Raw genomic sequence first — 27,578 nt, forward strand, 5'->3', positions numbered from 1 at the left:
TCTCCTTATCGAATAACGAAAGCAAGAGTGCTTGGTTTTATGTTAGGCTATCGTTTTCGAGCGAGGGCAGCGAGCGACGGACGCGTAAAGGCGTGTCACAAACCAACGGTTTGGCACATAGGGACATTGAAATATTCGCACCAGCCCGAGGAGCCCAAAATCTTTATCGAACCTCGTACTGACAAAAGTTTACAGATTATCAATAGTTTTACATAAATAGTAATATTTCCACATAGTACAATGCAACGTGAGGTCCGAAATCGCTGACAAAATTAGGCAATAACAGGAAATACATGCAAGGCAGTATAAGGTATATGTATAGAGTGGAAATTGTAATCGTTGCTCGCTCGTTCCGCTCGGTCGTAAAAATCTAGTCCAACCTCACAACCGATCCGACACGTTAGCAAATTTGAAATACGTCGCCTCCTTATCGAATAACGAACGCAAGAGGGATTGGTTTTAGGATAGGCTATAATTTTCGAGCGAGCGCAGCGAGCGAGGTTCGCGTAAAGGTGTGTCACAAAGCAACGGTTTGGCACATAGGGATATTGAAATATTCGCACCAGCCCGAGGAGCCGAAAATATTTATCGTCCTGCGTACTGACAAAAGTTTACAGTTTATCAATTGTTTTACATAAATAGTAATATTTCCACATAGTACAGTGCAACGTGATGTCCGAATTCGCAGACAAAACTAGGTAATAACATTAAATACATGCAAGGCAATATAAGGTATATGTATAGAGTGGAAATTGTAATCGTTGCTCGCTCGTACCGCTCGCTCGTAAAAATCTAGTCCAACCTCACAACCGAACCGACACGTGACCAAATTCGAAATAAGTCGCCTGCTTATCGAATAACGAACGCAAGAGGGATGGTTTTAGGTTAGGCTATCGTTTTCGAGCGAGCGCGGCGAGCGAGGGACGCGTAAAGGTGTGTCACAAACCAACGGTTTGGCACATAGGGACGTTGAAATATTCGCACCAGCCCGAGGAGCCTAAAATCTTTATCGAACCTCGTACTGACAAAAGTTTACAGATTATCTATAGTTTTATATAAATAGTAATACTTCCACATAGTACAGTGCAACGTGAGGTCCGAAATCGCTGACAAAATTAGGCAATAACAGGAAATACATGCAAGGCAATATAAGGTATATGTATAGCGTGGAAATAGTAATCGTTGCTCGATCGCTCCGCTCGCTCGTTAAAATCAAGTTCAACCTCACAAGCGATCCGACACGTTCGAAAATTTAAAATAAGTCGCCTCCTTATCGCATAACGAACGAAAGAGGGATGGTTTTAGGTTAGGCTATCGCTTTCGAGCGGGCGCAGCGACCGAGGGACGCGTAAAGGTGTGTCACAAAGCAACGGTTTGGCACATAGGGATATTGAAATATTCGCACCAGCCCGAGGAGCCGAAAATCTTTATCGAACTGCGTACTGACAGAAGTTTACAGTTTATCAATAGTTTTACATAAATAGTAATATTTCCACATAGTACAATGCAACGTGAGGTCCGAAATCGCTAACAAAATTAGGCAATAACAGGAAATTCATGCAAGGTAATTTATCGCATATGTATAGCTTGGAAATTGTAATCGTTGCTCTCTCACTCCGCTCGCTCGTAAAAATCTAGTCCAACCTCACAATCGATCCGACACGTTCGCAAAGTTGAAATAAGTCGCTTCCTTATCGAATAACGAACGCAAGAGGGATTGGTTTTAGGTTAGGCTATAGTTGTCGAGCGAGCGTAGCGAGCGAGGGACGCGTAAAGGTTTGTCACATACCAACGGTTTGGCACATAGGGACATTGAAATATTCGCACCAGCCCGAGGAGCCGCAAGTATTTATCGAATTGCGTACTAACAGAGGTTTACAGTTTATCAATAGTTTTACATAAATAGTAATATTTCCACATAGTACAGTGCAACGTGAGGTCCGAAATCGCTGACAAAATTAGGCAATAACAGGAAATACATGCAAGGCAGTATAAGGTATATGTATAGAGTGGAAATTGTAATCGTTGCTCGCTCGTACCGCTCGCTCGTAAAAATCTAGTCCAACCTCACAACCGAACCGACACGTGACCAAATTCGAAATAAGTCGCCTCCTTATCGAATAACGAACGCAAGAGGGATTGGTTTTAGGTTAGGCTATAGTTTTCGAGCGAGCGCAGCGAGCGAGGGACGCGTAAAGTTGCGTCACAAACCAACGGTTTGGCACATAGGGACCTTGAAATATTCGCACCAGCCTGAGGAGCCGCAAGTATTTATCGAATTGCGTACTGACAAAAGTTTACAGTTTATCAATAGGTTTACATAAATAGTAATATTTCCACATAGTACAGTGCAACGTGAGGTCCAAAATCGCATTTCAAATTAGGTAATAACAGAAAATATATTCATGGTAATATATCGCAAATGTATAGTTTGGAAATTGTAATCGTTGCTCGCTCGTACCGCACGCTCGTAAAAATCTAGTCCAACCTCATAACCGAACCGACACGTGACCAAATTCGAAATAAGTCGCCTCCTTATCGAATAACGAACGCAAGAGGGATGGTTTTAGGTTAGGCTATCGTTTTCGAGCGAGCGCAGCGAGCGAGGGACGCGTAAAGGTGTGTCACAAAGCAACGGTTTGGCACATAGGGACATTGAAATATTCGCATCAGCCCGAGGAGCCGAAAATCTTTATCGAACTGCGTACTGACAAAAGTTTACAGTTTATCAATAGTTTTATATAAATAGTAATACTTCCACATAGTACAGTGCAACGTGAGGTCCGAAATCGCTGACAAAATTAGGCAATAACAGGAAATACATGCAAGGCAGTATAAGGTATATGTATAGAGTGGAAATTGTAATCGTTGCTCGCTCGTACCGCTCGCTCGTAAAAATCTAGTTCAACCTCACAACCGATCCGACACGTTCGAAAATTTAAAATAAGTCGCCTCCTTATCGCATAACGAACGAAAGAGGGATGGTTTTAGGTTAGGCTATCGCTTTCGAGCGGGCGCAGCGACCGAGGGACGCGTAAAGGTGTGTCACAAAGCAACGGTTTGGCACATAGGGATATTGAAATATTCGCACCAGCCCGAGGAGCCGAAAATCTTTATCGAACTGCGTACTGACAGAAGTTTACAGTTTATCAATAGTTTTACATAAATAGTAATATTTCCACATAGTACAGTGCAACGTGATGTCCAAAATCGCATTTCAAATTAGGTAATAACAGGAAATATATGCAAGGTAATATATCGCAAATGTATAGTTTGGAAATTGTAATCGTTGCTCGCTCGCTCCGCTCGCTCGTAAAAATCTAGTCCAACCTCACAACCGATCCGACACGTTAGCAAATTGGAAATAAGTCGCCTCCTAATCGAATAACGAACGCAAGAGGGCATGGTTTTAGGATAGGCTATAGTTTTCTATCGAGCGCAGCGAGCGAGGGACGCGTAAGGGTGTGTCACAAAGCAACGGTTTGGCACATAGGGATATTGAAATATTCGCACCAGCCCGAGGTGCCGGAAGTCTTTATCGAATTACGTACTGACAAAAGTTTACAGTTCATCAATAGTTTCACATAAATAGTGATATCTCCACATAGTACAGTGCAACGTGATGTCCGAATTCGCAGACAAAATTAGGTAATAACAGGAAATATATGCAAGGTAATATATCGCAAATGTATAGTTTGGAAATTGTAATCATTGCTCGCTCGCTCCGCTCGCTCGTAAAAATCTAGTCCAACCTCACAACCGTTCCGACACGTTAGCAAATTGGAAATAAGTCGCCTCCTTATCGAATAACGAACGCAAGAGGGCATGGTTTTAGGTTAGGCTATAGTTTTCTAGCGAGCGCAGCGAGCAATGGACGCGTAAAGGTGTGTCACAAACCAACGTTTGGACACATAGGGACATTGAAGTATTCGCAACAGCCCCAGGAGCCGGAAGTCTTTATCGAACTGCGTACTGACAAAAGTTTACATTTTATCAATAGTTTTACATAAATAGTAATATTTCCACATAGTACAGTGAAACGTGTGGTCCGAAATCGCTGACATAATTAGGCAATAACAGGAAATATATGCAAGGCAATATAAGGTATATGTATAGCTAGGAAATTGTAATCGTTGCTCGCTCGCTCCGCTCGCTCGTAAAAATCTAGTCCAACCTCACAATCGATCCGACACGTTCGCAAATTTGAAATAAGTCGCCTCCGTATCGAATAACGAACGCAAGAGGTATTGGTTTTAGGTTAGGCTATAGTTGTCGAGCGAGCGCAGCGAGCGAGGGACGCGTAAAGGTGTGTCACAAACCAACGGTTTGGCACATAGGGACATTGAAATATTCGCACCAGCCCGAGGAACCGGAAGTCTTTATCGAACTGCGTACTGACAAAAGTTTACAGTTTATCAATAGTTTTACATAAATAGTAATATTTCCACTTAGTACAGTGCAACGTGAGGTCCGAAATCGCAGACAAAATTAGGTAATAACAGGAAATACATGCAAGGCAATATAAGGTATATACCTTATGAAGCTTATACCAGTTAGAATAAAAGGGAGTAATCGTTACCAGTTAGAATAAAAGGGAGTAATCGTTACCAGTTGAATAAAAGAGTAAGAGAGTAATTGTTAGCGGTTGGGGGGAGAATTTAGCGAAAAATAAAGAAGAGTCAGATTAATTGTTAGCGTTAGCGTTAGCGATTAATTGTTAGTGGTTCAGTTAGAACAGTCAGAGTAATTGTGAAAAGAGAGTAACTGCCATTAGTTGGTTCAGTTAGGATATAGTCAGAGAAATTGTTAGCGTTCGGGAGAATTTAACGAAATTAAAGAAGAGTAATTCAGTTAGAATAAAGAAATAGGATAGAGCAATTGTGATTAGTTGGTTCAGGAGAATTTAGCGAAAATAAGGAGAGTAATTGTTAGTCGTTCAATTGAATTTGAGTGAGTCTGATATCAGTTCGTTCAGTTGATTTAATTAGAATTTAAGTTAGGATTAGAGAATAATTGTTCGTTCCAGTTCGAGTTTAAGAATTACGAGATATAAATGTTATTAGTCAGTTCGAATTATAAAATAATTGTTATTAGTCAGTTAGAATTAAAACAATAGTTGGCTCAAGTTTTTGTGTTAGAATTTCGACTTGTTAAACACGTCTGGACACACTGTTGTTTACACTGTTCAAATTAAATAAAGATTAAAACGAAAAATTATAGAAGTGTCGATCTTTCTAAAACCGGAATCACCCCAGCGGCCTGCCCGTTCATCAGCGAAGACCAACGTCAGGTGAGTCAACTTCAATTATTATTAATAACTAATAATTAAAATAATAAATAATATCAATGATTAGTATAATTCGTCATTAATTCCGCCTGTAATAATTATTTATAATATAATTGTTTATTCCAAACAATCCTCTCCCGTGCTAGTATTCCTGCGCATAGCAGGTTAGCCGAAACGTGGAGATTGTTGACCAGTGTCCTAAACTCCGATCATCGCTACATACTCTAACAAGAAATATCTAATTGAAACAGTCCCTAGACTGTTTCTGGTGGCAGCGACTACTACATTGTTTAAAATTTCAAAATTTGAATAGCGAAACGTAACAATATATATATATTAGATAAAAATTTTGGTACCAGTATAACTTGGAAATTGTAAGCGTTGCTCGCTCGCTCCGCTCGCTCGTAAAAATCTAGTCCAACCTCACAACCGATCAGACACGTTCGAAAATTTAAAATAAGTCGCCTCCTTATCGAATAACGAACGCAAGGGGGATAGGTTTTAGGTTAGGCTATAGTTTTCGAGCGGACGCAGCGAGCGAGGGACGCGTAAAGGTGTGTCACAAACCAACGGTTTGGCACATAGGAACAGTGAAATATTCGCACCAGTCCGAGGAGCCGGAAGTCTTTATCGAACTGCGTACTGACAAAAGTTTACAGTTTATCAATAGTTTTACATAAATAGTAATATTTCCACATAGTACAATGCAACGTGAGGTCCGAAATCGCTGACAAAATTAGGCAATAACAGGAAATACATGCAAGGCAGTATAAGGTATATGTATAGAGTGGAAATTGTAATCGTTGCTCGCTCGTTCCGCTCGGTCGTAAAAATCTAGTCCAACCTCACAACCGATCCGACACGTTAGCAAATTTGAAATACGTCGCCTCCTTATCGAATAACGAACGCAAGAGGGATTGGTTTTAGGATAGGCTATAATTTTCGGGCGAGCCTTGCGAGCGAGGGACGCGTAAAGGTGTGTCACAAACAAACGGTTTGGCACATAGGGACATTGAAATATTCGCACCAGTCCGAGGAGCCGGAAGTCTTTATCGAACTGCGTACTGACAAAAGTTTACAGTTTATCAATTGTTTTACATAAATAGTAATATTTCCACATAGTACAGTGCAACGTGATGTCCGAATTCGCAGACAAAACTAGGTAATAACATTAAATACATGCAAGGCAATATAAGGTATATGTATAGAGTGGAAATTGTAATCGTTGCTCGCTCGTACCGCTCGCTCGTAAAAATCTAGTCCAACCTCACAACCGAACCGACACGTGACCAAATTCGAAATAAGTCGCCTGCTTATCGAATAACGAACGCAAGAGGGATGGTTTTAGGTTAGGCTATCGTTTTCGAGCGAGCGCGGCGAGCGAGGGACGCGTAAAGGTGTGTCACAAACCAACGGTTTGGCACATAGGGACGTTGAAATATTCGCACCAGCCCGAGGAGCCTAAAATCTTTATCGAACCTCGTACTGACAAAAGTTTACAGATTATCTATAGTTTTATATAAATAGTAATACTTCCACATAGTACAGTGCAACGTGAGGTCCGAAATCGCTGACAAAATTAGGCAATAACAGGAAATACATGCAAGGCAATATAAGGTATATGTATAGCGTGGAAATAGTAATCGTTGCTCGATCGCTCCGCTCGCTCGTTAAAATCAAGTTCAACCTCACAAGCGATCCGACACGTTCGAAAATTTAAAATAAGTCGCCTCCTTATCGCATAACGAACGAAAGAGGGATGGTTTTAGGTTAGGCTATCGCTTTCGAGCGGGCGCAGCGACCGAGGGACGCGTAAAGGTGTGTCACAAAGCAACGGTTTGGCACATAGGGATATTGAAATATTCGCACCAGCCCGAGGAGCCGAAAATCTTTATCGAACTGCGTACTGACAGAAGTTTACAGTTTATCAATAGTTTTACATAAATAGTAATATTTCCACATAGTACAATGCAACGTGAGGTCCGAAATCGCTAACAAAATTAGGCAATAACAGGAAATTCATGCAAGGTAATTTATCGCATATGTATAGCTTGGAAATTGTAATCGTTGCTCTCTCACTCCGCTCGCTCGTAAAAATCTAGTCCAACCTCACAATCGATCCGACACGTTCGCAAAGTTGAAATAAGTCGCTTCCTTATCGAATAACGAACGCAAGAGGGATTGGTTTTAGGTTAGGCTATAGTTGTCGAGCGAGCGTAGCGAGCGAGGGACGCGTAAAGGTTTGTCACATACCAACGGTTTGGCACATAGGGACATTGAAATATTCGCACCAGCCCGAGGAGCCGCAAGTATTTATCGAATTGCGTACTAACAGAGGTTTACAGTTTATCAATAGTTTTACATAAATAGTAATATTTCCACATAGTACAGTGCAACGTGAGGTCCGAAATCGCTGACAAAATTAGGCAATAACAGGAAATACATGCAAGGCAGTATAAGGTATATGTATAGAGTGGAAATTGTAATCGTTGCTCGCTCGTACCGCTCGCTCGTAAAAATCTAGTCCAACCTCACAACCGAACCGACACGTGACCAAATTCGAAATAAGTCGCCTCCTTATCGAATAACGAACGCAAGAGGGATTGGTTTTAGGTTAGGCTATAGTTTTCGAGCGAGCGCAGCGAGCGAGGGACGCGTAAAGTTGCGTCACAAACCAACGGTTTGGCACATAGGGACCTTGAAATATTCGCACCAGCCTGAGGAGCCGCAAGTATTTATCGAATTGCGTACTGACAAAAGTTTACAGTTTATCAATAGGTTTACATAAATAGTAATATTTCCACATAGTACAGTGCAACGTGAGGTCCAAAATCGCATTTCAAATTAGGTAATAACAGAAAATATATTCATGGTAATATATCGCAAATGTATAGTTTGGAAATTGTAATCGTTGCTCGCTCGTACCGCACGCTCGTAAAAATCTAGTCCAACCTCATAACCGAACCGACACGTGACCAAATTCGAAATAAGTCGCCTCCTTATCGAATAACGAACGCAAGAGGGATGGTTTTAGGTTAGGCTATCGTTTTCGAGCGAGCGCAGCGAGCGAGGGACGCGTAAAGGTGTGTCACAAAGCAACGGTTTGGCACATAGGGACATTGAAATATTCGCATCAGCCCGAGGAGCCGAAAATCTTTATCGAACTGCGTACTGACAAAAGTTTACAGTTTATCAATAGTTTTATATAAATAGTAATACTTCCACATAGTACAGTGCAACGTGAGGTCCGAAATCGCTGACAAAATTAGGCAATAACAGGAAATACATGCAAGGCAGTATAAGGTATATGTATAGAGTGGAAATTGTAATCGTTGCTCGCTCGTACCGCTCGCTCGTAAAAATCTAGTTCAACCTCACAACCGATCCGACACGTTCGAAAATTTAAAATAAGTCGCCTCCTTATCGCATAACGAACGAAAGAGGGATGGTTTTAGGTTAGGCTATCGCTTTCGAGCGGGCGCAGCGACCGAGGGACGCGTAAAGGTGTGTCACAAAGCAACGGTTTGGCACATAGGGATATTGAAATATTCGCACCAGCCCGAGGAGCCGAAAATCTTTATCGAACTGCGTACTGACAGAAGTTTACAGTTTATCAATAGTTTTACATAAATAGTAATATTTCCACATAGTACAATGCAACGTGAGGTCCGAAATCGCTAACAAAATTAGGCAATAACAGGAAATTCATGCAAGGTAATTTATCGCATATGTATAGCTTGGAAATTGTAATCGTTGCTCTCTCACTCCGCTCGCTCGTAAAAATCTAGTCCAACCTCACAATCGATCCGACACGTTCGAAAATTTAAAATAAGTCGCCTACTTATCGAATAACCAACGCAAGAGGGATGGTTTTAGGTTAGGCTATCGTTTTCGAGCGAGCGCAGCGAGCGAGGGACGCGTAAAGGTGTGTCACAAAGCAACGGTTTGGCACATAGGGACATTGAAATATTCGCATCAGCCCGAGGAGCCGAAAATCTTTATCGAAATGCGTACTGACAAAAGTTTACAGTTTATCAATAGTTTTATATAAATAGTAATACTTCCACATAGTACAGTGCAACGTGAGGTCCGAAATCGCTGACAAAATTAGGCAATAACAGGAAATACATGCAAGGCAGTATAAGGTATATGTATAGAGTGGAAATTGTAATCGTTGCTCGCTCGTACCGCTCGCTCGTAAAAATCTAGTTCAACCTCACAACCGATCCGACACGTTCGAAAATTTAAAATAAGTCGCCTACTTATCGAATAACCAACGCAAGAGGGATTGGTTTTAGGATAGGCTATAGTTTTCGAGCGAGCGCAGCGAGCGTGCGTCGCGTAAAGGTGTGTTACAAAGCAACCGTTTGGCACATAGGGACATTGAAATATTCGCACCAGCCCGAGGAGCCGCTAGTCTTTATCGAATTGCGTACTGACAAAAGTTTACAGTTTATCAATAGTTTTACATAAATAGTAATATCTCCACATAGTACAGTGCAACGTGATGTCCAAAATCGCATTTCAAATTAGGTAATAACAGGAAATATATGCAAGGTAATATATCGCAAATGTATAGTTTGGAAATTGTAATCGTTGCTCGCTCGCTCCGCTCGCTCGTAAAAATCTAGTCCAACCTCACAACCGATCCGACACGTTAGCAAATTGGAAATAAGTCGCCTCCTAATCGAATAACGAACGCAAGAGGGCATGGTTTTAGGATAGGCTATAGTTTTCTATCGAGCGCAGCGAGCGAGGGACGCGTAAGGGTGTGTCACAAAGCAACGGTTTGGCACATAGGGATATTGAAATATTCGCACCAGCCCGAGGTGCCGGAAGTCTTTATCGAATTACGTACTGACAAAAGTTTACAGTTCATCAATAGTTTCACATAAATAGTGATATCTCCACATAGTACAGTGCAACGTGATGTCCGAATTCGCAGACAAAATTAGGTAATAACAGGAAATATATGCAAGGTAATATATCGCAAATGTATAGTTTGGAAATTGTAATCATTGCTCGCTCGCTCCGCTCGCTCGTAAAAATCTAGTCCAACCTCACAACCGTTCCGACACGTTAGCAAATTGGAAATAAGTCGCCTCCTTATCGAATAACGAACGCAAGAGGGCATGGTTTTAGGTTAGGCTATAGTTTTCTAGCGAGCGCAGCGAGCAATGGACGCGTAAAGGTGTGTCACAAACCAACGTTTGGACACATAGGGACATTGAAGTATTCGCAACAGCCCCAGGAGCCGGAAGTCTTTATCGAACTGCGTACTGACAAAAGTTTACATTTTATCAATAGTTTTACATAAATAGTAATATTTCCACATAGTACAGTGCAACGTGATGTCCAAAATCGCATTTCAAATTAGGTAATAACAGGAAATATATGCAAGGTAATATATCGCAAATGTATAGTTTGGAAATTGTAATCGTTGCTCGCTCGCTCCGCTCGCTCGTAAAAATCTAGTCCAACCTCACAACCGATCCGACACGTTAGCAAATTGGAAATAAGTCGCCTCCTAATCGAATAACGAACGCAAGAGGGCATGGTTTTAGGATAGGCTATAGTTTTCTATCGAGCGCAGCGAGCGAGGGACGCGTAAGGGTGTGTCACAAAGCAACGGTTTGGCACATAGGGATATTGAAATATTCGCACCAGCCCGAGGTGCCGGAAGTCTTTATCGAATTACGTACTGACAAAAGTTTACAGTTCATCAATAGTTTCACATAAATAGTGATATCTCCACATAGTACAGTGCAACGTGATGTCCGAATTCGCAGACAAAATTAGGTAATAACAGGAAATATATGCAAGGTAATATATCGCAAATGTATAGTTTGGAAATTGTAATCATTGCTCGCTCGCTCCGCTCGCTCGTAAAAATCTAGTCCAACCTCACAACCGTTCCGACACGTTAGCAAATTGGAAATAAGTCGCCTCCTTATCGAATAACGAACGCAAGAGGGCATGGTTTTAGGTTAGGCTATAGTTTTCTAGCGAGCGCAGCGAGCAATGGACGCGTAAAGGTGTGTCACAAACCAACGTTTGGACACATAGGGACATTGAAGTATTCGCAACAGCCCCAGGAGCCGGAAGTCTTTATCGAACTGCGTACTGACAAAAGTTTACATTTTATCAATAGTTTTACATAAATAGTAATATTTCCACATAGTACAGTGAAACGTGTGGTCCGAAATCGCTGACATAATTAGGCAATAACAGGAAATATATGCAAGGCAATATAAGGTATATGTATAGCTAGGAAATTGTAATCGTTGCTCGCTCGCTCCGCTCGCTCGTAAAAATCTAGTCCAACCTCACAATCGATCCGACACGTTCGCAAATTTGAAATAAGTCGCCTCCGTATCGAATAACGAACGCAAGAGGTATTGGTTTTAGGTTAGGCTATAGTTGTCGAGCGAGCGCAGCGAGCGAGGGACGCGTAAAGGTGTGTCACAAACCAACGGTTTGGCACATAGGGACATTGAAATATTCGCACCAGCCCGAGGAACCGGAAGTCTTTATCGAACTGCGTACTGACAAAAGTTTACAGTTTATCAATAGTTTTACATAAATAGTAATATTTCCACTTAGTACAGTGCAACGTGAGGTCCGAAATCGCAGACAAAATTAGGTAATAACAGGAAATACATGCAAGGCAATATAAGGTATATACCTTATGAAGCTTATACCAGTTAGAATAAAAGGGAGTAATCGTTACCAGTTAGAATAAAAGGGAGTAATCGTTACCAGTTGAATAAAAGAGTAAGAGAGTAATTGTTAGCGGTTGGGGGGAGAATTTAGCGAAAAATAAAGAAGAGTCAGATTAATTGTTAGCGTTAGCGTTAGCGATTAATTGTTAGTGGTTCAGTTAGAACAGTCAGAGTAATTGTGAAAAGAGAGTAACTGCCATTAGTTGGTTCAGTTAGGATATAGTCAGAGAAATTGTTAGCGTTCGGGAGAATTTAACGAAATTAAAGAAGAGTAATTCAGTTAGAATAAAGAAATAGGATAGAGCAATTGTGATTAGTTGGTTCAGGAGAATTTAGCGAAAATAAGGAGAGTAATTGTTAGTCGTTCAATTGAATTTGAGTGAGTCTGATATCAGTTCGTTCAGTTGATTTAATTAGAATTTAAGTTAGGATTAGAGAATAATTGTTCGTTCCAGTTCGAGTTTAAGAATTACGAGATATAAATGTTATTAGTCAGTTCGAATTATAAAATAATTGTTATTAGTCAGTTAGAATTAAAACAATAGTTGGCTCAAGTTTTTGTGTTAGAATTTCGACTTGTTAAACACGTCTGGACACACTGTTGTTTACACTGTTCAAATTAAATAAAGATTAAAACGAAAAATTATAGAAGTGTCGATCTTTCTAAAACCGGAATCACCCCAGCGGCCTGCCCGTTCATCAGCGAAGACCAACGTCAGGTGAGTCAACTTCAATTATTATTAATAACTAATAATTAAAATAATAAATAATATCAATGATTAGTATAATTCGTCATTAATTCCGCCTGTAATAATTATTTATAATATAATTGTTTATTCCAAACAATCCTCTCCCGTGCTAGTATTCCTGCGCATAGCAGGTTAGCCGAAACGTGGAGATTGTTGACCAGTGTCCTAAACTCCGATCATCGCTACATACTCTAACAAGAAATATCTAATTGAAACAGTCCCTAGACTGTTTCTGGTGGCAGCGACTACTACATTGTTTAAAATTTCAAAATTTGAATAGCGAAACGTAACAATATATATATATTAGATAAAAATTTTGGTACCAGTATAACTTGGAAATTGTAAGCGTTGCTCGCTCGCTCCGCTCGCTCGTAAAAATCTAGTCCAACCTCACAACCGATCAGACACGTTCGAAAATTTAAAATAAGTCGCCTCCTTATCGAATAACGAACGCAAGGGGGATAGGTTTTAGGTTAGGCTATAGTTTTCGAGCGGGCGCAGCGACCGAGGGACGCGTAAAGGTGTGTCACAAAGCAACGGTTTGGCACATAGGGATATTGAAATATTCGCACCAGCCCGAGGAGCCGAAAATCTTTATCGAACTGCGTACTGACAGAAGTTTACAGTTTATCAATAGTTTTACATAAATAGTAATATTTCCACATAGTACAATGCAACGTGAGGTCCGAAATCGCTAACAAAATTAGGCAATAACAGGAAATTCATGCAAGGTAATTTATCGCATATGTATAGCTTGGAAATTGTAATCGTTGCTCTCTCACTCCGCTCGCTCGTAAAAATCTAGTCCAACCTCACAATCGATCCGACACGTTCGCAAAGTTGAAATAAGTCGCTTCCTTATCGAATAACGAACGCAAGAGGGATTGGTTTTAGGTTAGGCTATAGTTGTCGAGCGAGCGTAGCGAGCGAGGGACGCGTAAAGGTTTGTCACATACCAACGGTTTGGCACATAGGGACATTGAAATATTCGCACCAGCCCGAGGAGCCGCAAGTATTTATCGAATTGCGTACTAACAGAGGTTTACAGTTTATCAATAGTTTTACATAAATAGTAATATTTCCACATAGTACAGTGCAACGTGAGGTCCGAAATCGCTGACAAAATTAGGCAATAACAGGAAATACATGCAAGGCAGTATAAGGTATATGTATAGAGTGGAAATTGTAATCGTTGCTCGCTCGTACCGCTCGCTCGTAAAAATCTAGTCCAACCTCACAACCGAACCGACACGTGACCAAATTCGAAATAAGTCGCCTCCTTATCGAATAACGAACGCAAGAGGGATTGGTTTTAGGTTAGGCTATAGTTTTCGAGCGAGCGCAGCGAGCGAGGGACGCGTAAAGTTGCGTCACAAACCAACGGTTTGGCACATAGGGACCTTGAAATATTCGCACCAGCCTGAGGAGCCGCAAGTATTTATCGAATTGCGTACTGACAAAAGTTTACAGTTTATCAATAGGTTTACATAAATAGTAATATTTCCACATAGTACAGTGCAACGTGAGGTCCAAAATCGCATTTCAAATTAGGTAATAACAGAAAATATATTCATGGTAATATATCGCAAATGTATAGTTTGGAAATTGTAATCGTTGCTCGCTCGTACCGCACGCTCGTAAAAATCTAGTCCAACCTCATAACCGAACCGACACGTGACCAAATTCGAAATAAGTCGCCTCCTTATCGAATAACGAACGCAAGAGGGATGGTTTTAGGTTAGGCTATCGTTTTCGAGCGAGCGCAGCGAGCGAGGGACGCGTAAAGGTGTGTCACAAAGCAACGGTTTGGCACATAGGGACATTGAAATATTCGCATCAGCCCGAGGAGCCGAAAATCTTTATCGAACTGCGTACTGACAAAAGTTTACAGTTTATCAATAGTTTTATATAAATAGTAATACTTCCACATAGTACAGTGCAACGTGAGGTCCGAAATCGCTGACAAAATTAGGCAATAACAGGAAATACATGCAAGGCAGTATAAGGTATATGTATAGAGTGGAAATTGTAATCGTTGCTCGCTCGTACCGCTCGCTCGTAAAAATCTAGTTCAACCTCACAACCGATCCGACACGTTCGAAAATTTAAAATAAGTCGCCTCCTTATCGCATAACGAACGAAAGAGGGATGGTTTTAGGTTATGCTATCGCTTTCGAGCGGGCGCAGCGACCGAGGGACGCGTAAAGGTGTGTCACAAAGCAACGGTTTGGCACATAGGGATATTGAAATATTCGCACCAGCCCGAGGAGCCGAAAATCTTTATCGAACTGCGTACTGACAGAAGTTTACAGTTTATCAATAGTTTTACATAAATAGTAATATTTCCACATAGTACAATGCAACGTGAGGTCCGAAATCGCTAACAAAATTAGGCAATAACAGGAAATTCATGCAAGGTAATTTATCGCATATGTATAGCTTGGAAATTGTAATCGTTGCTCTCTCACTCCGCTCGCTCGTAAAAATCTAGTCCAACCTCACAATCGATCCGACACGTTCGAAAATTTAAAATAAGTCGCCTACTTATCGAATAACCAACGCAAGAGGGATGGTTTTAGGTTAGGCTATCGTTTTCGAGCGAGCGCAGCGAGCGAGGGACGCGTAAAGGTGTGTCACAAAGCAACGGTTTGGCACATAGGGACATTGAAATATTCGCATCAGCCCGAGGAGCCGAAAATCTTTATCGAACTGCGTACTGACAAAAGTTTACAGTTTATCAATAGTTTTATATAAATAGTAATACTTCCACATAGTACAGTGCAACGTGAGGTCCGAAATCGCTGACAAAATTAGGCAATAACAGGAAATACATGCAAGGCAGTATAAGGTATATGTATAGAGTGGAAATTGTAATCGTTGCTCGCTCGTACCGCTCGCTCGTAAAAATCTAGTTCAACCTCACAACCGATCCGACACGTTCGAAAATTTAAAATAAGTCGCCTACTTATCGAATAACCAACGCAAGAGGGATTGGTTTTAGGATAGGCTATAGTTTTCGAGCGAGCGCAGCGAGCGTGCGTCGCGTAAAGGTGTGTTACAAAGCAACCGTTTGGCACATAGGGACATTGAAATATTCGCACCAGCCCGAGGAGCCGCTAGTCTTTATCGAATTGCGTACTGACAAAAGTTTACAGTTTATCAATAGTTTTACATAAATAGTAATATCTCCACATAGTACAGTGCAACGTGATGTCCAAAATCGCATTTCAAATTAGGTAATAACAGGAAATATATGCAAGGTAATATATCGCAAATGTATAGTTTGGAAATTGTAATCGTTGCTCGCTCGCTCCGCTCGCTCGTAAAAATCTAGTCCAACCTCACAACCGATCCGACACGTTAGCAAATTGGAAATAAGTCGCCTCCTAATCGAATAACGAACGCAAGAGGGCATGGTTTTAGGATAGGCTATAGTTTTCTATCGAGCGCAGCGAGCGAGGGACGCGTAAGGGTGTGTCACAAAGCAACGGTTTGGCACATAGGGATATTGAAATATTCGCACCAGCCCGAGGTGCCGGAAGTCTTTATCGAATTACGTACTGACAAAAGTTTACAGTTCATCAATAGTTTCACATAAATAGTGATATCTCCACATAGTACAGTGCAACGTGATGTCCGAATTCGCAGACAAAATTAGGTAATAACAGGAAATATATGCAAGGTAATATATCGCAAATGTATAGTTTGGAAATTGTAATCATTGCTCGCTCGCTCCGCTCGCTCGTAAAAATCTAGTCCAACCTCACAACCGATCCGACACGTTAGCAAATTGGAAATAAGTCGCCTCCTTATCGAATAACGAACGCAAGAGGGCATGGTTTTAGGTTAGGCTATAGTTTTCTAGCGAGCGCAGCGAGCAATGGACGCGTAAAGGTGTGTCACAAACCAACGTTTGGACACATAGGGACATTGAAGTATTCGCAACAGCCCCAGGAGCCGGAAGTCTTTATCGAACTGCGTACTGACAAAAGTTTACATTTTATCAATAGTTTTACATAAATAGTAATATTTCCACATAGTACAGTGAAACGTGTGGTCCGAAATCGCTGACATAATTAGGCAATAACAGGAAATATATGCAAGGCAATATAAGGTATATGTATAGCTAGGAAATTGTAATCGTTGCTCGCTCGCTCCGCTCGCTCGTAAAAATCTAGTCCAACCTCACAATCGATCCGACACGTTCGCAAATTTGAAATAAGTCGCCTCCGTATCGAATAACGAACGCAAGAGGTATTGGTTTTAGGTTAGGCTATAGTTGTCGAGCGAGCGCAGCGAGCGAGGGACGCGTAAAGGTGTGTCACAAACCAACGGTTTGGCACATAGGGACATTGAAATATTCGCACCAGCCCGAGGAACCGGAAGTCTTTATCGAACTGCGTACTGACAAAAGTTTACAGTTTATCAATAGTTTTACATAAATAGTAATATTTCCACTTAGTACAGTGCAACGTGAGGTCCGAAATCGCAGACAAAATTAGGTAATAACAGGAAATACATGCAAGGCAATATAAGGTATATACCTTATGAAGCTTATACCAGTTAGAATAAAAGGGAGTAATCGTTACCAGTTAGAATAAAAGGGAGTAATCGTTACCAGTTGAATAAAAGAGTAAGAGAGTAATTGTTAGCGGTTCGGGAGAATTTAGCGAAAAATAAAGAAGAGTCAGATTAATTGTTAGCGTTAGCGTTAGCGATTAATTGTTAGTGGTTCAGTTAGAACAGTCAGAGTAATTGTGAAAAGAGAGTAACTGCCATTAGTTGGTTCAGTTAGGATATAGTCAGAGAAATTGTTAGCGTTCGGGAGAATTTAACGAAATTAAAGAAGAGTAATTCAGTTAGAATAAAGAAATAGGATAGAGCAATTGTGATTAGTTGGTTCAGGAGAATTTAGCGAAAATAAGGAGAGTAATTGTTAGTCGTTCAATTGAATTTGAGTGAGTCTGATATCAGTTCGTTCAGTTGATTTAATTAGAATTTAAGTTAGGATTAGAGAATAATTGTTCGTTCCAGTTCGAGTTTAAGAATTACGAGATATAAATGTTATTAGTCAGTTCGAATTATAAAATAATTGTTATTAGTCAGTTAGAATTAAAACAATAGTTGACTCAAGTTTTTGTGTTAGAATTTCGACTTGTTAAACACGTCTGGACACACTGTTGTTTACACTGTTCAAATTAAATAAAGATTAAAACGAAAAATTATAGAAGTGTCGATCTTTCTAAAACCGGAATCACCCCAGCGGCCTGCCCGTTCATCAGCGAAGACCAACGTCAGGTGAGTCAACTTCAATTATTATTAATAACTAATAATTAAAATAATAAATAATATCAATGATTAGTATAATTCGTCATTAATTCCGCCTGTAATAATTATTTATAATATAATTGTTTATTCCAAACAATCCTCTCCCGTGCTAGTATTCCTGCGCATAGCAGGTTAGCCGAAACGTGGAGATTGTTGACCAGTGTCCTAAACTCCGATCATCGCTACATACTCTAACAAGAAATATCTAATTGAAACAGTCCCTAGACTGTTTCTGGTGGCAGCGACTACTACATTGTTTAAAATTTCAAAATTTGAATAGCGAAACGTAACAATATATATATATTAGATAAAAATTTTGGTACCAGTATAACTTGGAAATTGTAAGCGTTGCTCGCTCGCTCCGCTCGCTCGTAAAAATCTAGTCCAACCTCACAATCGATCCGACACGTTCGCAAATTTGAAATAAGTCGCCTCCGTATCGAATAACGAACGCAAGAGGTATTGGTTTTAGGTTAGGCTATAATTTTCGAGCGAGCGCAGCGAGCGAGGGACGCGTAAAGGCGTGTCACAAACCAACGGTTTGGCACATAGGAACAGTGAAATATTCGCACCAGTCCGAGGAGCCGGAAGTCTTTATCGAACTGCGTACTGACAAAAGTTTACAGTTTATCAATAGTTTTACATAAATAGTAATATTTCCACATAGTACAGTGCAAAGTGAGATCCGAAATCGCAGACAAAATTAGGTAATAACAGGAAATATATGCAAGGCAATATAAGGTATATGTATAGCTTGGAAATCGTAGGCGTTGCTCGTTCGCTCCGCTCGCTCGTAGAAATCTAGTCCAACCTCACAATCGATCCGACACGTTCGCAAATTTGAAATAAGTCGCCTCCGTATCGAATAACGAACGCAAGAGGTATTGGTTTTAGGTTAGGCTATAATTTTCGGGCGAGCCTTGCGAGCGAGGGACGCGTAAAGGTGTGTCACAAACAAACGGTTTGGCACATAGGGACATTGAAATATTCGCACCAGTCCGAGGAGCCGGAAGTCTTTATCGAACTGCGTACTGACAGAAGTTTACAGTTTATCAATAGTTTTACATAAATAGTAATATTTCCACATAGTACAGTGCAACGTGAGGTCCGAAATCGCAGACAAAATTAGGTAATAACAGGAAATATATGCAAGGCAATATAAGGTATATGTATAGCATGGAAATTGTAAGCGTTGCTCGTTCGCTCCGCTCGCTCGTAAAAATCTAGTCCAACCTCACAATCGATCCGACACGTTCGCAAATTTGAAATAAGTCGCCTCCGTATCGAATAACGAACGCAAGAGGTATTGGTTTTAGGTTAGGCTATAATTTTCGAGCGAGCGCAGCGAGCGAGGGACACGTAAAGGCGTGTCACAAACCAACGGTTTGGCACATAGGGACATTGAAATATTCGCACCAGTCCGAGGAGCCGGAAGTCTTTATCGAACTGCGTACTGACAAAAGTTTACAGTTTATCAATAGTTTTACATAAATAGTAATATATCCACATAGTACAGTGAAACGTGTGGTCCGAAATCGCTGACAGAATTAGGCAATAACAGGAAATATATGCAAGTCAATATAAGGTATATGTATAGCTTGGAAATTGTAATCGTTGCTCGCTCTCTCCGCTCGCTCGCTCCGCTCGCTCGTAAAAATCTAGTCCAACCTCACAACCGATCCGACACGTTCGAAAATTTAAAATAAGTCGCCTCCTTATCGAATAACGAACGCAAGGGGGATTGGTTTTAGGTTAGGCTATAGTTTTCGAGGGAGCGCAGCGAGCGAGGCACGCGTAAAGGTGTGTCACAAACCAACGGTTTGGCACATAGGGACATTGAAATATTCGCACCAGTCCGAGGAGCCGGAAGTCTTTATCGAACTGCGTACTGACGAAAGTTTACAGTTTATCAATAGTTTTACATAAATAGTAATATTTCCACATAGTACAGTGCAACGTGAGGTCCGAAATCGCAGACAAAATTAGGTAATAACAGGAAATATATGCAAGGCAATATAAGGTATATGTATAGCTTGGAAATTGTAAGCGTTGCTCGTTCGCTCCGCTCGCTCGTAAAAATCTAGTCCAACCTCACAATCGATCCGACACGTTCGCAAATTTGAAATAAGTCGCCTCCGTATCGAATAACGAACGCAAGAGGTATTGGTTTTAGGTTAGGCTATAATTTTCGAGCGAGCGCGGCGAGCGAGGGACGCGTAAAGGTGTGTCACAAACCAACGTTTGGGCAAATAGAGACATTGAAGTATTCGCAACAGCCTCAGGAGCCGGAAGTCTTTATCGAACTGCGTACTGACAAAAGATTACAGTTTATCAATAATTTTACATAAATAGTAATATTTCCACATAGTACAGTGCAACGTGAGGTCCGAAATCGCAGACAAAATTAGGTAACAACAGGAAATATATGCAAGGCAATATAAGGTATATGTATAGCTAGGAAATTGTAAGCGTTGCTCGCTCGCTCCGCTCGCTCGTAAAAATCTAGTCCAACCTCACAATCGATCCGACACGTTCGCAAATTTGAAATAAGTCGCCTCCGTATCGAATAACGAACGCAAGAGGTATTGGTTTTAGGTTAGGCTATAGTTGTCGAGCGAGCGCAGCGAGCGAGGGACGCGTAAGGGTGTGTCACAAAGCAACGGTTTGGCACATAGGGACATTGAAATATTCGCACCAGCCCGAGGAGCCGCTAGTCTTTATCGAATTGCGTACTGACAAAAGTTTACAGTTTATCAATAGTTTTACATAAATAGTAATATCTCCACATAGTACAGTGCAACGTGAGGTCCAAAATCGCATTTCAAATTAGGTAATAACAGGAAATATATGCAAGGTAATATATCGCAAATGTATAGTTTGGAAATTGTAATCGTTGCTCGCTCGCTCCGCTCGCTCGTAAAAATCTAGTCCAACCTCACAACCGATCCGACACGTTAGCAAATTGGAAATAAGTCGCCTCCTAATCGAATAACGAACGCAAGAGGGCATGGTTTTAGGATAGGCTATAGTTTTCTAGCGAGCGCAGCGAGCGAGGGACGCGTAAGGGTGTGTCACAAAGCAACGGTTTGGCACATAGGGATATTGAAATATTCGCACCAGCCCGAGGTGCCGGAAGTCTTTATCGAATTACGTACTGACAAAAGTTTACAGTTCATCAATAGTTTCACATAAATAGTGATATCTCCACATAGTACAGTGCAACGTGATGTCCGAATTCGCAGACAAAATTAGGTAATAACAGGAAATATATGCAAGGTAATATATCGCAAATGTATAGTTTGGAAATTGTAATCGTTGCTCGCTCGCTCCGCTCGCTCGTAAAAATCTATTCCAACCTCACAACCGATCCGACACGTTAGCAAATTGGAAATAAGTCGCCTCCTTATCGAATAACGAACGCAAGAGGGCATGGTTTTAGGTTAGGCTATAGTTTTCTAGCGAGCGCAGCGAGCAATGGACGCGTAAAGGTGTGTCACAAACCAACGTTTGGACACATAGGGACATTGAAGTATTCGCAACAGCCCCAGGAGCCGGAAGTCTTTATCGAACTGCGTACTGACAAAAGTTTACATTTTATCAATAGTTTTACATAAATAGTAATATTTCCACATAGTACAGTGAAACGTGTGGTCCGAAATCGCTGACATAATTAGGCAATAACAGGAAATATATGCAAGGCAATATAAGGTATATGTATAGCTAGGAAATTGTAATCGTTGCTCGCTCGCTCCGCTCGCTCGTAAAAATCTAGTCCAACCTCACAATCGATCCGACACGTTCGCAAATTTGAAATAAGTCGCCTCCGTATCGAATAACGAACGCAAGAGGTATTGGTTTTAGGTTAGGCTATAGTTGTCGAGCGAGCGCAGCGAGCGAGGGACGCGTAAAGGTGTGTCACAAACCAACGGTTTGGCACATAGGGACATTGAAATATTCGCACCAGCCCGAGGAACCGGAAGTCTTTATCGAACTGCGTACTGACAAAAGTTTACAGTTTATCAATAGTTTTACATAAATAGTAATATTTCCACTTAGTACAGTGCAACGTGAGGTCCGAAATCGCAGACAAAATTAGGTAATAACAGGAAATACATGCAAGGCAATATAAGGTATATACCTTATGAAGCTTATACCAGTTAGAATAAAAGGGAGTAATCGTTACCAGTTAGAATAAAAGGGAGTAATTGTTACCATTTGAATAAAAGAGTAAGAGAGTAATTGTTAGCGGTTCGGGAGAATTTAGCGAAAAATAAAGAAGAGTCAGATTAATTGTTAGCGTTAGCGTTAGCGATTAATTGTTAGTGGTTCAGTTAGAACAGTCAGAGTAATTGTGAAAAGAGAGTAACTGCCATTAGTTGGTTCAGTTAGGATATAGTCAGAGAAATTGTTAGCGTTCGGGAGAATTTAACGAAATTAAAGAAGAGTAATTCAGTTAGAATAAAGAAATAGGATAGAGCAATTGTGATTAGTTGGTTCAGGAGAATTTAGCGAAAATAAGGAGAGTAATTGTTAGTCGTTCAATTGAATTTGAGTGAGTCTGATATCAGTTCGTTCAGTTGATTTAATTAGAATTTAAGTTAGGATTAGAGAATAATTGTTCGTTCCAGTTCGAGTTTAAGAATTACGAGATATAAATGTTATTAGTCAGTTCGAATTATAAAATAATTGTTATTAGTCAGTTAGAATTAAAACAATAGTTGGCTCAAGTTTTTGTGTTAGAATTTCGACTTGTTAAACACGTCTGGACACACTGTTGTTTACACTGTTCAAATTAAATAAAGATTAAAACGAAAAATTATAGAAGTGTCGATCTTTCTAAAACCGGAATCACCCCAGCGGCCTGCCCGTTCATCAGCGGAGACCAACGTCAGGTGAGTCAACTTCAATTATTATTAATAACTAATAATTAAAATAATAAATAATATCAATGATTAGTATAATTCGTCATTAATTCCGCCTGTAATAATTATTTATAATATAATTGTTTATTCCAAACAATCCTCTCCCGTGCTAGTATTCCTGCGCATAGCAGGTTAGCCGAAACGTGGAGATTGTTGACCAGTGTCCTAAACTCCGATCATCGCTACATACTCTAACAAGAAATATCTAATTGAAACAGTCCCTAGACTGTTTCTGGTGGCAGCGACTACTACATTGTTTAAAATTTCAAAATTTGAATAGCGAAACGTAACAATATATATATATTAGATAAAAATTTTGGTACCAGTATAACTTGGAAATTGTAAGCGTTGCTCGCTCGCTCCGCTCGCTCGTAAAAATCTAGTCCAACCTCACAATCGATCCGACACGTTCGCAAATTTGAAATAAGTCGCCTCCGTATCGAATAACGAACGCAAGAGGTATTGGTTTTAGGTTAGGCTATAATTTTCGAGCGAGCGCAGCGAGCGAGGGACGCGTAAAGGCGTGTCACAAACCAACGGTTTGGCACATAGGGACATTGAAATATTCGCACCAGTCCGAGGAGCCGGAAGTCTTTATCGAACTGCGTACTGACAAAAGTTTACAGTTTATCAATAGTTTTACATAAATAGTAATATATCCACATAGTACAGTGAAACGTGTGGTCCGAAATCGCTGACAGAATTAGGCAATAACAGGAAATATATGCAAGTCAATATAAGGTATATGTATAGCTTGGAAATTGTAATCGTTGCTCGCTCTCTCCGCTCGCTCGCTCCGCTCGCTCGTAAAAATCTAGTCCAACCTCACAACCGATCCGACACGTTCGAAAATTTAAAATAAGTCGCCTCCTTATCGAATAACGAACGCAAGGGGGATTGGTTTTAGGTTAGGCTATAGTTTTCGAGCGAGCGCAGCGAGCGAGGCACGCGTAAAGGTGTGTCACAAACCAACGGTTTGGCACATAGGGACATTGAAATATTCGCACCAGTCCGAGGAGCCGGAAGTCTTTATCGAACTGCGTACTGACAGAAGTTTGCAGTTTATCAATAGTTTTACATAAATAGTAATATATCCACATAGTACAGTGAAGCGTGTGGTCCGAAATCGCTGACAGAATTAGGCAATAACAGGAAATATATGCAAGTCAATATAAGGTATATGTATAGCTTGGAAATTGTAATCGTTGCTCGCTCTCTCCGCTCGCTCGCTCCGCTCGCTCGTAAAAATCTAGTCCAACCTCACAACCGATCCGACACGTTCGAAAATTTAAAATAAGTCGCCTCCTTATCGAATAACGAACGCAAGGGGGATTGGTTTTAGGTTAGGCTGTAGTTTTCGAGCGGGCGCAGCGAGCGAGGGACGCGTAAAGGTGTGTCACAAACCAACGGTTTGGCACATAGGAACAGTGAAATATTCGCACCAGTTCGAGGAGCCGGAAGTATTTATCGAACTGCGTACTGACAAAAGTTTACAGTTTATCAATAGTTTTACATAAATAGTAATATTTCCACATAGTACAGTGCAAAGTGAGATCCGAAATCGCAGACAAAATTAGGTAATAACAGGAAATATATGCAAGGCAATATAAGGTATATGTATAGCTTGGAAATTGTAGGCGTTGCTCGTTCGCTCCGCTCGCTCGTAAAAATCTAGTCCAACCTCACAATCGATCCGACACGTTCGCAAATTTAAAATAAGTCGCCTCCTTATGTAATAACGAACGCAAGAGGGATTGTTTTAGGATAGGCTATAGTTTTCGAGCGAGCGCAGCGAGCGAGGGACGCGTAAAGATGTGTCACAAACCAACGTTTGGGCACATAGGGACATTGAAATATTCGCAACAGCCCCAGGAGCCGGAAGTCTTTATCGAACTGCGTACTGACAAAAGTTTACAGTTTATCAATAGTTTTACATAAATAGTAATATTTCCACATAGTACAGTGAAACGTGTGGTCCGAAATCGCTGACAGAATTAGGCAATAACAGGAAATATATGCAAGGCAATATAAGGTATATGTATAGCTTGGAAATTGTAATCGTTGCTCGCTCTCTCCGCTCGCTCGCTCCGCTCGCTCGTAAAAATCTAGTCCAATCTCACAACCGATCAGACACGTTCGAAAATTTAAAATAAGTCGCCTCCTTATCGAATAACGAACGCAAGGGGGATTGGTTTTAGGTTAGGCTATAGTTTTCGAGGGAGCGCAGCGAGCGAGGCACGCGTAAAGGTGTGTCACAAACCAACGGTTTGGCACATAGGGACATTGAAATATTCGCACCAGTCCGAGGAGCCGGAAGTCTTTATCGAACTGCGTACTGACGAAAGTTTACAGTTTATCAATAGTTTTACATAAATAGTAATATTTCCACATAGTACAGTGCAACGTGAGGTCCGAAATCGCAGACAAAATTAGGTAATAACAGGAAATATATGCAAGGCAATATAAGGTATATGTATAGCTTGGAAATTGTAAGCGTTGCTCGTTCGCTCCGCTCGCTCGTAAAAATCTAGTCCAACCTCACAATCGATCCGACACGTTCGCAAATTTGAAATAAGTCGCCTCCGTATCGAATAACGAACGCAAGAGGTATTGGTTTTAGGTTAGGCTATAATTTTCGAGCGAGCGCGGCGAGCGAGGGACGCGTAAAGGTGTGTCACAAACCAACGTTTGGGCAAATAGGGACATTGAAATATTCGCACCAGCCCGAGGAGCCGCTAGTCTTTATCGAATTGCGTACTGACAAAAGTTTACAGTTTATCAATAGTTTTACATAAATAGTAATATCTCCACATAGTACAGTGCAACGTGAGGTCCAAAATCGCATTTCAAATTAGGTAATAACAGGAAATATATGCAAGGTAATATATCGCAAATGTATAGTTTGGAAATTGTAATCGTTGCTCGCTCGCTCCGCTCGCTCGTAAAAATCTAGTCCAACCTCACAACCGATCCGACACGTTAGTAAATTGGAAATAAGTCGCCTCCTAATCGAATAACGAACGCAAGAGGGCATGGTTTTAGGATAGGCTATAGTTTTCTAGCGAGCGCAGCGAGCGAGGGACGCGTAAGGGTGTGTCACAAAGCAACGGTTTGGCACATAGGGATATTGAAATATTCGCACCAGCCCGAGGTGCCGGAAGTCTTTATCGAATTACGTACTGACAAAAGTTTACAGTTCATCAATAGTTTCACATAAATAGTGATATCTCCACATAGTACAGTGCAACGTGATGTCCGAATTCGCAGACAAAATTAGGTAATAACAGGAAATATATGCAAGGTAATATATCGCAAATGTATAGTTTGGAAATTGTAATCGTTGCTCGCTCGCTCCGCTCGCTCGTAAAAATCTATTCCAACCTCACAACCGATCCGACACGTTAGCAAATTGGAAATAAGTCGCCTCCTTATCGAATAACGAACGCAAGAGGGCATGGTTTTAGGTTAGGCTATAGTTTTCTAGCGAGCGCAGCGAGCAATGGACGCGTAAAGGTGTGTCACAAACCAACGTTTGGACACATAGGGACATTGAAGTATTCGCAACAGCCCCAGGAGCCGGAAGTCTTTATCGAACTGCGTACTGACAAAAGTTTACATTTTATCAATAGTTTTACATAAATAGTAATATTTCCACATAGTACAGTGAAACGTGTGGTCCGAAATCGCTGACATAATTAGGCAATAACAGGAAATATATGCAAGGCAATATAAGGTATATGTATAGCTAGGAAATTGTAATCGTTGCTCGCTCGCTCCGCTCGCTCGTAAAAATCTAGTCCAACCTCACAATCGATCCGACACGTTCGCAAATTTGAAATAAGTCGCCTCCGTATCGAATAACGAACGCAAGAGGTATTGGTTTTAGGTTAGGCTATAGTTGTCGAGCGAGCGCAGCGAGCGAGGGACGCGTAAAGGTGTGTCACAAACCAACGGTTTGGCACATAGGGACATTGAAATATTCGCACCAGCCCGAGGAACCGGAAGTCTTTATCGAACTGCGTACTGACAAAAGTTTACAGTTTATCAATAGTTTTACATAAATAGTAATATTTCCACTTAGTACAGTGCAACGTGAGGTCCGAAATCGCAGACAAAATTAGGTAATAACAGGAAATACATGCAAGGCAATATAAGGTATATACCTTATGAAGCTTATACCAGTTAGAATAAAAGGGAGTAATCGTTACCAGTTAGAATAAAAGGGAGTAATTGTTACCATTTGAATAAAAGAGTAAGAGAGTAATTGTTAGCGGTTCGGGAGAATTTAGCGAAAAATAAAGAAGAGTCAGATTAATTGTTAGCGTTAGCGTTAGCGATTAATTGTTAGTGGTTCAGTTAGAACAGTCAGAGTAATTGTGAAAAGAGAGTAACTGCCATTAGTTGGTTCAGTTAGGATATAGTCAGAGAAATTGTTAGCGTTCGGGAGAATTTAACGAAATTAAAGAAGAGTAATTCAGTTAGAATAAAGAAATAGGATAGAGCAATTGTGATTAGTTGGTTCAGGAGAATTTAGCGAAAATAAGGAGAGTAATTGTTAGTCGTTCAATTG

At 40.8% G+C, this 27,578-nt stretch overlaps 1 long non-coding RNA gene across 18 annotated transcripts in view; it reads left to right on the forward strand.

Moving 5' to 3' along the window:
• Positions 1 to 27,097, forward strand: part of LOC126928110 (uncharacterized) — a 33,355-nt gene extending 6,258 nt beyond the window's left edge. For 2 of the 18 annotated variants that reach the window (XR_007716313.1, XR_007716309.1), the window contains exons 2-3: positions 1,874 to 2,314; positions 16,769 to 17,228. This is a non-coding gene — a long non-coding RNA (uncharacterized LOC126928110). Of the gene's footprint in view, positions 1 to 1,873; positions 2,315 to 7,624; positions 8,066 to 11,438; positions 11,899 to 13,798; positions 14,240 to 16,768; positions 17,229 to 21,690; positions 22,151 to 26,637 lie in introns of those variants that run through there. The other 16 variants (XR_007716316.1, XR_007716308.1, XR_007716317.1 and 13 more) reach the window with 14 other exon arrangements.
• The last annotated feature ends 481 nt before the right edge of the window (positions 27,098 to 27,578 follow it).

This window comes from Bombus affinis, unplaced genomic scaffold (genome assembly GCF_024516045.1).
Source record: "Bombus affinis isolate iyBomAffi1 unplaced genomic scaffold, iyBomAffi1.2 ctg00000577.1, whole genome shotgun sequence".
Taxonomy (NCBI): domain Eukaryota; kingdom Metazoa; phylum Arthropoda; class Insecta; order Hymenoptera; family Apidae; genus Bombus; species Bombus affinis.